Genomic DNA, 12,552 nt, shown 5'->3' with positions numbered 1-12,552 from the left:
TATGATGTTGTGTGCCTGCTAGGTAGGGATGATCTCTTTAAGAAGAAGGATGTTAGGTGATAATGTACCAATGATAATGTACAATAGCATGTAAAAAAGCCATTTTGTTGCTTAAAATAAATCAAATGTTAACTTAAATAAAATATACACTCACTGTCCAACTGCTCGTTAATGCAAATTTCTAATCAGCCAGTCACACGTGAGCAACTCAATTCATTTAGGCATGCAGACATGGTCAAGACGATCTGCTGCAGTTCAAACCGAGCATCAGAATGGGGAAGAAAGGTGATTTAAGTTACTTTGAACGTGGCATGGTTGTTGGTGCCAGACGGGCTGGTCTGAGTATTTCAGAAACTGCATGATGCTGTCATGTCAATTTGGATCAAAATCTCTGAGGAATATTTCTAGTACTTTGCTGAATCTATGACACGAAGGATTAAGGCAGTTTTGAAGGCAAAAGGGCGTCCAACCAGGTACTAGTAAGGTGTACCTAACAAAGTGGCCAGTGAGTGTATATCATTTTACAATTTACAATTTCACAAAACTTAATGTACTTTAATAACTGTCACTAAAACTAAAATTACACACTCATTTAGGTCATTTGAAAACTTATACTGAATAATGGAATATAAGTTAATGAGTTAATAAGTTTAATGGAAGCATTAATCAAATCTACAAGTTAATTAATCTTAAAAACACTTGTGGAATTTCAACTGATTGGTTCAATTATAAAGGACATTGAGTCATGTTTTAGTATTGAACTCTCAGTGGCCAAGTTAAATATCATGACGCAATATTAACTTGCTTGCTGCATTTTATTCCATATACCGAAATATGGCAGGTAGATTTGTAGTGTCACTATGGATAGATACTCAGGGCTGCACACACCGAGGGTGAAGCTGGGATAATGAATGTCTGTGAGAAATGACGCTGTCACTCCATTCAGATAAAGATGCTCTCGAGAAATGTGACTTGATGTCAACAGATGAACAGAGGTGTATGTGTGTGAGGCCAAACTCATATGTAGCTTGGGCCACTTTTCCATCCCTTCTGCTTGATTTACTTCTTGACAGGATACTGCTGTTTTCTGGGCCATCCCACAATAACTTACTGTCATTCTTTCCCTCATTTCTCAGACGTCTATCCCTGTGCTATATCTGCGCCCTTCAAACCCTTACACTCTGTCCATTACTTATGTTCACACTGGGATTACAAACTGAAAACAAGATCTTGTGCAGAAAAACAAAAATTCTGCCATAATTTGATCATCATATTATTCTAAGAAATGTGTTTCATACTTTTTGTCCATATTTATGAAAGTTAATGGACTTCAGTGTAGTTTTACTCCCATTTTTTATTATTATACAGTACCTGTGGTTACACTTTATTTGGCAACACTTTATTTTAGTGTCCTTGTTACATGTTCCATGTACCTGCTATAGTAATAGCTATAAATGAAAGCATAATTACATGCAATTACCTCTAAAACCTCATCCTAAGCCTAATAGGCCCGTAGCCAGGGGGTTCGGGTGGTTTGAAAGACCCACCCCCCACTGATAAAAGGTCCAGTATTGTCCCACACATGAGCTCATTTGTCTAATTTTTCATAAGTCCAACATTCAGCTGTGCAAGAGAGCATACAATTTGACAAAAGTGAGGTCATCTTTCATTACAAGTAGCCTAACTTTTATTCTGAATCTTGGACCTTATTCTTGAAAGAAAACAAATACCAATAAAAGGGTTTGACGCACCAAAAGTGGCCAATATTAAAGTTAATTTTAATACTAATTAGGTTATTTTTGTTATCCATGAACTTTCAAAATGTACAAAAACTTTTTTTTTCCATTTAAATCTTAAACTTTAACTCATTTTTTTCTTATGATATAAGGTGTAATAACTTTGTATTTAGATCAAATAAATAAATATTTGTTTCATTTTTATTCTATATATTTAGCAAATGTTTTTGGTACCTCAAAAAGTGTGGTTATGTAGACCATCCTACAAGCTAATCCAACTAAAATAGTGCTTAAAATGTCACTAGAATTTAGTATTTAAACATCATAATTAACTAAAACATAAGGCGAATAACTGCAAAAACGTCCACATTGTGGGAAAAAAAGAACCACCCTTTTCACCAGGCTGGCTACGGGACTGAGTAATTACATATTGTTAAATAATATTATTCTGGTTTTAAACGTATGGTTACACTGTGACAAGGACACTGTAAAGTTAAGTGTAACCCTTTATACTTAGCGCCACTTGTCAGATATGATCCTTTGGAAGGATTTTTTAATAATGTCACAGCCCACCACAATCTAATACATCCCACCACAGTTTCTGTTTTGAGCATCCTCATAAACACAGTTGGTCATGAAATCGCAAGTGCATCAGTATATTGGATCTATGCATTTGGTCTTCCTAGAATGACATTAGGCATAGCATATTACTATATACATTCTATTTTTGTAAGATATTTAATATCCCTTTAATAACAGATGCTCTTTTAAGAGTAATAAAAGCAAGAAGACTGTGAAGTCCCTAAATGACAAAAGGCACCATTATGCAGCATTACGCACCATAAACAATGCTAAATTACTTATGAATTCCAAACATTCCTTTTAGGATATCTTATGACACACGCAATAAAAACCACATATTTGGGCTGAACAATATATAATTTCATCATCAATATCGCAATGTGTGTGTCCACAATAGTCAAATCACAAGATTAGCTTATTTATTAAAGATTAAAAGATTTCATTTGTTTCTACAACGATGGCCATGTTATTTTTCATTTGACTGTTCAATTTCTGTACTTGAACACTGTTAGACTCCCCAGAACACAATAGAGTACTGTTTATTTAAGTGTTATTTTCGCTTTGTTGTATTTATTTATGCTTGTTTTATTATATTATATGCAGATCCCAGTCACTCTAAATTAATAAAATCTTTCCAAATAGAGCTATTTAAATAATCTAGTGAAATTATATTCATATCGCAATATATATCGCAACGTCAGATTATTCCAATGTCGTGGAGCCCTTTACCACCTATTGTCTGATCTTTAAATATGTCATGAAAAATATGACATGCATCAAAACATACATGAATCATCAAAGACCTGGAGTCAGTATAAGATTTTAAAGAAATCAATGGATTTATTCAGTTAGATGCATTAAATCAAATAACTATTAAAGTGCTCAAAATAGATTTCAAATAAATGCTGTTATTTTGAACTTTTGATTCAACAGAGAATACAGAAAAATGAAGTGAAACAACAAACTCAGGATATGGTGATGCGCCTGTCAATCAATATTGGTGGGCAGGGGGACCGCACTCCTACATCAAGTTGCGGTCGCTCTGAAAACAGCTCCAATTGGTCCACCGTTTTTATGTTGTTAAATTGAAAAAAAAAGGACTGGGTGTGTTTATATCACCCAATATGACGGTTTATAGACTATACCTACACACATGTCTGTCCAAACAGCTTGAAAAGTAGATTTGTCTTCATAGGTGCTCTTTAAAATACTTTGAATGTTTTATATTTTGTTACAGACGTACAATGTCATCCTGCAACTGTTTTGCAGCATATGAAATGTCCCAAACCCTATTTTTAACTGTCCAAAATGGGGAAAAAAATGTTTTTACTCTCTGATAGTCAAAGCAAGTGCATTAAAAAAACAATCAGGGAAAAGTGTTTTATGTAAATTCTGACCACGACTTCACACATATGGACATCATTTTTCTCTAAAAGTACATCGTATCAAAAAAATTATACTTAGGTTTTTATTCTAATTAGGTTCCAATAAGCCCAAATAGCAAAGAGAAATAAAAATACATGTAAAAAAACACCTTAGGCCTTAAGAGGATAGTATAAAATATAGTATATAGACTCTATTGTGAAGAAAGCCCAGCAGAGACTGTACTTCCTTCGTCAGCTGAGGAAGTTCAACCTGCCACAGGAGCTGCTCGTACAGTTCTACTCAGCTGTCATCCAATCCATCCTCTGCACTTCAATCACTGTCTGGTTCGGCTCAGCTGCCAAAACCGACCTCCGTAGACTACAGCGAATAGTCCGGACTGCTGAACGAAATCACTGGCACAACCCTTCCTACACTTCAAGAACTGTACTCTTCCAGAGTGAGTAAAAGGGCTCGCAAAATCACTCTGGACGCCTCACACCCAGCACACTACCTGTTCGAACTGTTATCGTCTGGTCGGCGCTATTTTATTTTTTTTCATATTTATTTTGTGTTGTCACTTGTCACTTTATGTACACTGGAAGCTCCTGTAGCCAAACAAATTCCTTGTGTGTGTGAAGCTCACTTGGCAATAAAACTGATTCTGATTCTGATTCTAAATACAAGCGTGGTGAGCACTAGATACTTTACTCAGAAACATTACAACAATCTTTATGAACAAAAACTTTGAAAATGGTAGTATAAACTATATTTGGAAAGCACACAAATAGAAAAGATTGCATGCACATTCTTTGAAACACTCAGGAAGAGATAGTCTGCTGTGTTTTAGTCTGCTGTGATGTGGTGAAAGAAATATGAGGGTAGAAAACGCCCCCACACGGCTGTCATAGTATCATCCTACCTTTCACCAACATAAATGTGAACTTATACTCTCTCTCACACACATACAAACAAGCAGCTGCAAACAAGCAAGAATGCTCATATAGAAATGCGATGACGGACAAGCAAAGCCCACTGCCGCAAGTTCACGTGAGCTGTATCAACACGCAACTGGGCACTAAGAGTAAACCACAAAACAACAAACAAGACACAGAAACACAAATATACAGACTGACTTTAGCAAAACTGCTGACAGATATGGTTCCACACACTCATAAAAAAGAAATATGACAGGAATGTCATGCAGTCTTTTTTGAAATGCTTCATTCAGCACTTTGATGGCAGTTTCGAAAAACACAGAAGTCAAAAAATATGCCAGCAAGAGGGAAAACGATGATTTGATTTCTAAAGAAGTCTATATATGCTGTGTTCAATAGGCTGCCTCATCGATTGAGAACTCGAACGCGCCTTTTATATGACTAACAGCTTGCTACTTTTCAGACTTGCAAATTTGCTGTCAACAGAATCAATCACAAAACGCTGCATGCTCTTGTTTGCTTCTCGCAATTATGAAAAAAGAGAGTGAAAGTGAATTGATTTTCCACTCTTTGCAAATAGGAGTCATTTATCTCGTTTTGGTACCCTTTGGATGTCAGTGGACGCCTGTTGGTGTGGTATATAAAGAATCGTAGCGTTTGATAAATGCATACATGTGAATTCTCACTTTTTTCCCAACCAGAGCTGCTAAAACTGCAGCATGTACCAGATATCAGTCTACAGTTTCAGCACAAAGGGAAACATTTACTAAACGGCATAAATAGCAGTGGAAAGCACTGACGATGCTCAAATTAAAAATAAAAATGTAAAGCTAATTTCCATAAGGACCAACGTAATCTACTAAGAGTGGTGAAAATAAAAATAATGTTGCTTAGTAATCAATTTTTTAGAAAAATTTCACCTTCTGGCATTAAAAAAACAAATAAATAAATAAAAACTGATTTCTCCTTCTACACTCTGTTCTCCATGTTCCTCTTGCTAGCAGAAATAAGATGTTTAAGATTAATCGAAAAGTAATCGAAATCGACATTCAGAACCATAATCAATCTATGTTTTCCAGGTCAATATTTTAAATTACTTTCCCTACTTCCCGTGTGGAGTCACGTGATCCTGCTCTGTTAGTGCTGATACTTCTGCCTTCGTTAAAATGTAACTACACATCGCAAGTCTGCACTACATTGACGATGATTGGAAGCTGCACCAGAGATGCCTTGAGATGGCATATTTTCTATTACAATAAAATTATTGTTTACATTAAAATATTGTTTACAGAAGATGCAAAAAAATGCACCGTTTAAATATTATTTACAGGATATACAGGAGTTGTTTTATTTAGAAGAGATACTGCTTTTGTTCTACTTTTATTATGAAAAACATTGAAAATAATTTATTTTCTTTCCAAAAGTGTTTTAATTTCAGTTGATGCTCAATAAATAATCATAGATGGTAACTATTGTGTGTTTCCTTGAATTATTTTCAAATCAAGTAATGCAGCCTTCATTCAAAAATCTCTGACTTGTACAGTAATATGAGAGCATATTTACTGTATAAAACCTGTTAGTAAACAGGCCAAAAAAATCTAATAAATTAATAAAATAATCGTTCATTAATCATAATCGAGCTAAAATGTTTAATTAATTGAAATTTTGATTTTAGGCCAAATTGCCAGCCCTAGTTTAAGATATGGCTTTCTTGACCTTAAATGGTGGTGCAAACTGTAAATTAAGTCAATTGTTGCATGCTACATTTAAATTTGCACCTGACAATGAATTCTACTAATGGGAATTAAATGTATTAACATATGTGCGCTTTATTCACTGATTTGTTACTAATCTTAAGTAAATCCCTCTTTCAATTATTATTATTATTATTATTCTACTTAATGAAGTTAATGGTTACAAGTTTCCAACATTTTTCAAAACATCTCCTTTTGTGTTTAACAGAAGAAAGAAATTCATAAAAGTTGAAACATGTAAAGGGTGATTAAATGATGACAGAATTCTAATGAAATTTGATTTTGTGAAACTTGAGGCAAGTTTAACTTGTTCTCAAAATCTGCTATTAGTAATAGTATTACTACTTTAAGCACTACGTCGTACTGTACAATAAGAATACATAAACACAGCACTTAATTACATTTACATGAAAAACTTCCTAGAGATGGGTTGTGGCTGCATAAAACATGTGCTAGGTAAGTTGGCGGTTCATTTCGCTGTGGCGACCCCCGATTAATAAAGGGACTAAGCCGAAAAGAAAATGAATGAATGAATGTAAAGCCTTTTAATTGATTAGGTGTACAGCGCTACTTTTCATTTATTCATTTCCATCACATTCCATGCACAGCTATTTTAATTTTTACCACTGGATTCCAGGTTTCCCTATAGAATTCCTAACGAAACTCACATCAGAGGGAATGTTTTGATGCCTAATATGTTAGATCTTTTCACTCAGATTAGATGGTGGGGGTCGGTGGCCAAAAAGCGCGTATAGCTTTTTACCTTCTGGCATTGTGGGAAATAAGAACCTGGTTAAATTTCAGCAGGCAGTACACAAAACCTCTCGGGGGACCTAAAAAGTTTTAATGGCTAGAACTCCAGCCTTATACGTTTTCTTCTTTTGCAAAGGGAATGCACTAATAGGTTTTTCTAGCCTACAGAGCTTCATTAAATGTAATTAAAACATGTAGCACCTCCAACATTTTTAGACACAAATTGCTTGCAAGTTGTTGTAAAAGAGCAGATGGTTATTTATAAATTAAATGCTTTGCTTTTAAAAAAAAACGAGGCTTGGAATTTTTACAGATTTCAACCTTGGAACTGTAACTATCCCTCTTTGACCCATTGCTCAGAGGCTTTGGCTTCCTCCTCCTCAAGCAGACAAGCAGTATTGTGTTTTTCTTTGATCGGTCTACTTCATCTGTCTGCTTTTCCCCCTTTCTTTCCCCCCTTTTTTCCATCCTGGCTATTCTCATTTTTCCAAAGGCTAGAAGCTTCCAGAAGTGAATCTCTCAGATCAGAGGCATGAGAATGTTTAAGAAGTAACAGCTTGGAAAAACAGACTCAGTTTTTAAAAGGCATCTTCTCAAACACCTGGCACCATTTCACTTACAACTTGAACTTGAAGTGCCCTGTGTTATCAGTAAATGGCATGCGCTGTGTTTTTTAACAGAATATCTGGAAATGTGATAACATACTTGCTGGAAAAGAGGCTGGATAACTCCCGCATTGAACATATCTGAGAAAATATTTTAACAGTTAACTTGGAAAAAAAGCCATTGACTTCATTATTTATTGATTGAAGAAATCACATTTAGCTACTGATTGTGCTAACCGCCATTTTACTATTTCATATAAACTACTTTGTTATCGAGAGAAGCTATTAAAAGGGATCACTATTACTTTCCAGATCAGAACTGAAGAGAAAACACTGTCTGGCCTCCTGTAACTCCTGAGGATAGATTAAAAAAAGAATGCAGGAGAAAGGAGGGGGAAATACAGGCCATTTGAAATGCAAACCTTCTCCAGCTTTTTCTAAGAGGAAATAACACGGCACAGAGATCCCAAGGTCACATTCGTGTAGTCCAGTGCGTCTCTAAGGAACTGTGGGCAAGGCTCCTATTCCATTTCCGCTGATGCTGAAACATCTGATCATTACATCTCCGAAGGACAAAATAAGATGATCCTGTTTAAGCCAACGCTGGACTCATAAGACTATTGTAAGATGTGCAACAAATACATATGCAAGGATACGTTCTTTCTCTCACATACATAAACACACATTTGAACAAATTGCTATGGTCCTTGCACTAAAATAAAAGTAAAGAAATAATTTTCACTAAGAACTTGCTTGTAAAAGAGTCTGCAAAATATAAATATGCAGTATGATACTGAATGAACTAAAATTATAGTGAGTGAGTGATATAAAGACAATCAGTAAAAGACCTCAATGTATCATCAGGGGCTATGGGTATTTTTGTTTTGCCTGTATATTTTTTTATTTATTTACTAATTTTGATGGTTAAAGTGTTGGTATGTTGCATTTCATTAATCACCAAGAACCAGTTTTATCTAAAAACTTTAACGTTCTACCTTTTTAAACAGTCACCTACACTAGATGGTCCAGAGGTGAGTCAATTTATTTTTATTCAATTCAAATCAATTCAAGTTTATTTGTATATTGCATTTTTAATGTTCCAAAAGTAGCTTCACAAAAGGTGTGTAGTGTATAGGTGTATATATACATAGATAACCTGTGGTTGTACTATATATAGTGTCCTTTTCAAAGCTAATGCTCCAACTAAAGTTCAAATGAAGAGTTGATATGTATGGATATGTATGGAGAGAGATTAGACTCAATAATAATTCACGCAAAAGACGCGATGTACACATGCGTAGCCAAATTCACTTACGTAAAATATTTATTTATACTTACAAAAACAATTCACATGCACAAAATAAAAATAAATTTTCATAAAATACGTTTCACAAATGCAAAACACCATTTGCAAATATATAAGAGTGTACAAAAAGTTTTGAATGTTTAAAATTCACGAGTTCATCCTGAATGAGAATGTGCAAATCCTCTCTCACGTATGACTCACCCTGAATACCAGTGTGTGCATTTTGAGACTTTCCTGCCAGAAACAGGCAACTCGTACCTCTCAGCCAATCAGATGCGAGCTGTACTCGATGTCAACCACTCTGCGCTCCTTTTGCGCAGTCTGTTCCTCTAACCAACATGGCGGATACTCCTGTAAGTCAATATTGTTTCCTACTAGTTTGTGTATACGCTTTTTATAGTAGAATCTGGGTGTATTTTCAGTAACTCAATAGAAAAGTGCTTGTGTTGTCTATGCTAATTTAAGTGTATAGTAATAAATGTGCAAAGCATCTTGTATTAGCCGACATGTTGTAATTTGAACAAACCTTGTTGTTTAAATTATGTTAGGGATGAACTAATTAAAGTCTCAAAATGCACACACTGGTATTCAGGGTGAGTCATACGTGAGAGAGGATTTGCACATTCTCATTCAGGATGAACTCGTGAATTTTAAACATTCAAAACTTTTTGTACACTCTTATATATTTGCAAATGGTGTTTTGCATTTGTGAAACGTATTTTATGCAAATGTATTTTTATTTTGTGCATGTGAATTGTTTTTGTAAGTATAAATAAATATTTTACCTACGTGACTTTGGCTACGCATGTATACATCGTGTCTTTTGCGTGAATTATTATTGAGTCTAATCTCTCTCCATACATATGCTACCTGACTAAAGTCTTGTCGCCTATCCAAGTTTTAGGAATAACAAATAATGTTGAATAATAACTTGAGTTTTAGTTGATCATTTGATATCAGAAGTGGCTTATATGAAAGACAAAAGCCTCTATGCTTATTTTACCAAAAATAAAATATGATCATGCCTTGATTTTTAATTATTTCATTAGGAAAGTAAGGTCTGACTTTGCTTAGACAAAAGTCTTGTCACTTAACAGAAATAATGTACAATATAGAATATAAAGTCATGGTTCAGTGGAAAAAGAATTAATATTGTGTATGACTCCCATGAGCTTGGACGACTGCATCCATAAACCTCTGCAGTGACTCAAATAACTTATTACTAAAGTCATCTGGAATAACAAAGAAAGCGTTCTTGCAGGACTCCCAGAGTTCATCAAGATTCTTTGGATTCATCTTCAATGCCTCCTCCTTTATCTTAGCCCAGCCATGCTCAATAATGTTCATCTCTGGTGACTGGGCTGGCCAATCCTGGAACACACTGACCTTTTTTGCTATCAGAAACGTTAACGTGGAGGCTGAAGTATGAGAAGCAGCGCTATCCTGCTGAAGAATTTGCCCTCTGCTGTGGTTTGTTATGTAATGAGCAGCACAAATGTCTTGATACCTCAGGCTGTTGATGTTGCAATGCAAACAAGATCTTACTTTCACCAAACTTGACTGATTTCTGTGAGAATCTTGGGTTCCAATAGGTCTTCTGTAGTATTTGTGATAATTAGGATGCAGTTTAACAGATGATTTATCAGAAAAATCTACCTTCTGACACTTTTCCAAATGATCAACAAGAAATCAAGTTATTTGTTGCTCTTACAACTGGAATCGCCGACAAGACTTTTGTCATGTAGTATTTCATGTACAGATTGCGCTCTTCTAAAGGAAATGCAATACTTCAGCTCATAAATCGGCAATTTTTACTTGTTTCTATAATTAATTACTTCCCCTATGCTGCCATTTGCATAAACATAACTATAAACAAATGGATTCTATGAATAGCACGGAACACAGAAGTGGTTGAGAATTTATTCAGCCTATTTTTCTCTCACACACAAATATAAACACACCTCCTATTTGCGGTCTGGAGTTCAGTTAGCGTTCATCTGCAACAGGAAGCATCTGGCACCCTGAGGATCATCCATATTGAAAAGCCTGATACCTTTTTGCAAAGGCCAAAGCAGAGCTAGAGGCGATGCGGCACATTGCATCTCCATCTTTTTCTTTATAGCTCTGTCTTTCGCTCTTCTTAAATTCAGTGATGCCATCTTTTTTTCTTATCAGAACAGCTCTCTGAAGCGATTTCAGTCCTCCACTCATGTCACTATCTGTTTTCTTTTCTGTTCTCTCCCTCTGTGTCAAATCCATTTCGAATCTCGAACCGTCTCAAGCTGCTGTTCTAGATAGCACTGTTCGAATGATGGTTTTATATCAGACGGGAAAGATTTGTTATCTAAATAGGGCAGCTGGATGGTTGGAACAACAAAAGAAAAGCGGTCAAAAGCAGGTGGCCACATAGTTTCTCTGTGGTGCTTACCAAAACTCTGACTTATCTGAATGAAAAACAGATTGGCTGTCCTAAATTATAGTTTGAATTCTTTTCCTGCAAGGGTTTTTACTGTTAGATCATGAGAAAGGGCATGTATTGTATCTTGTGGCTGCATTAATAACATGCATAAAAAACATCTTCTTCCTTTAGGAGAAAAGTCATTTGCAATGAATACTTGCGTACTTTTCTTTTAGAGTTCTGACCAGAAATAACAAGAAAAAAATGCTGTGCTCTTCCTGCTGGATTTCAGAGGACACTGGACGCTTTTTATTATTGCTTCAACTAATCCCACATAGGAAGATTTATCATTTTTAAAACCTATGTTTTAGTATAAGACCAGGTGTTTTTGACACCAATAACTAACCGTACCACCAAGGCTGCACCCGAAATCGCATATTTCTATACTATAAAGTACGCTAAAACAGTATGCAAGCCAAGTAGTATGTCCAAATTCATAAAATTCGAAAAACAGTATGCAAGAAGTCCCCCGAATGACCTACTACTTCCTGCGAAATCCTAAAGTGCCTAATGATGTAAAGAATCTAATGATGCACCGCCAGAAAATTCATGAATGAACAGGAGTGAAGAGATGCAACTGACTCGGGTTGTAGTACATCCAAGTTCCATTCATATTACTCGCATTAATACTGTATAGAACATACTTTTCTAAAAGTTGTGTAGTAAATTCAAATTCAAATGTAGTATCTACTGAGTAGTAGGCGATTTCTGTGAAATGTAAAAGTAAAAAAAAAAAAATAATAAACATATCAGTAAACACAATAAAAAGAATAATAATAGAAAATAGAATACATATATAATAATATTAAATGCTTTTTAAGGAAGCTTCTTTTGCCTACCAATCATGTATTATTTGATCCAAAGTACAGCAAAAAAAAAAGTACAATTTTGAAATATTTATACTATATTTATATACTATTCTGAATATATTTTAGAACGTAATTTATTTCTGTGATTTCAAAGCTGAATTTTAGCATCATTACTCTAGTCACATGATGCTTTGGAAATTATTCCAATATATATTTGTATATATTTATATGGTGAAATTTTCACCAGAT

General features: G+C 34.9%; 1 protein-coding gene across 2 annotated transcripts in view; it reads right to left on the bottom strand.

Annotated features, from left to right (window-relative positions):
• The window catches only part of kank4 (KN motif and ankyrin repeat domains 4), a 97,914-nt gene that overhangs the window by 67,291 nt on the left and 18,071 nt on the right, over positions 1–12,552 (bottom strand). The window lies entirely within an intron of this gene.

Source organism: Danio aesculapii, chromosome 6 (assembly GCF_903798145.1).
Source record: "Danio aesculapii chromosome 6, fDanAes4.1, whole genome shotgun sequence".
NCBI classification, from domain to species: domain Eukaryota; kingdom Metazoa; phylum Chordata; class Actinopteri; order Cypriniformes; family Danionidae; genus Danio; species Danio aesculapii.
Note: the sequence above shows the minus strand (reverse complement) of the source record. Positions and strands in the feature narration are given on the sequence as shown.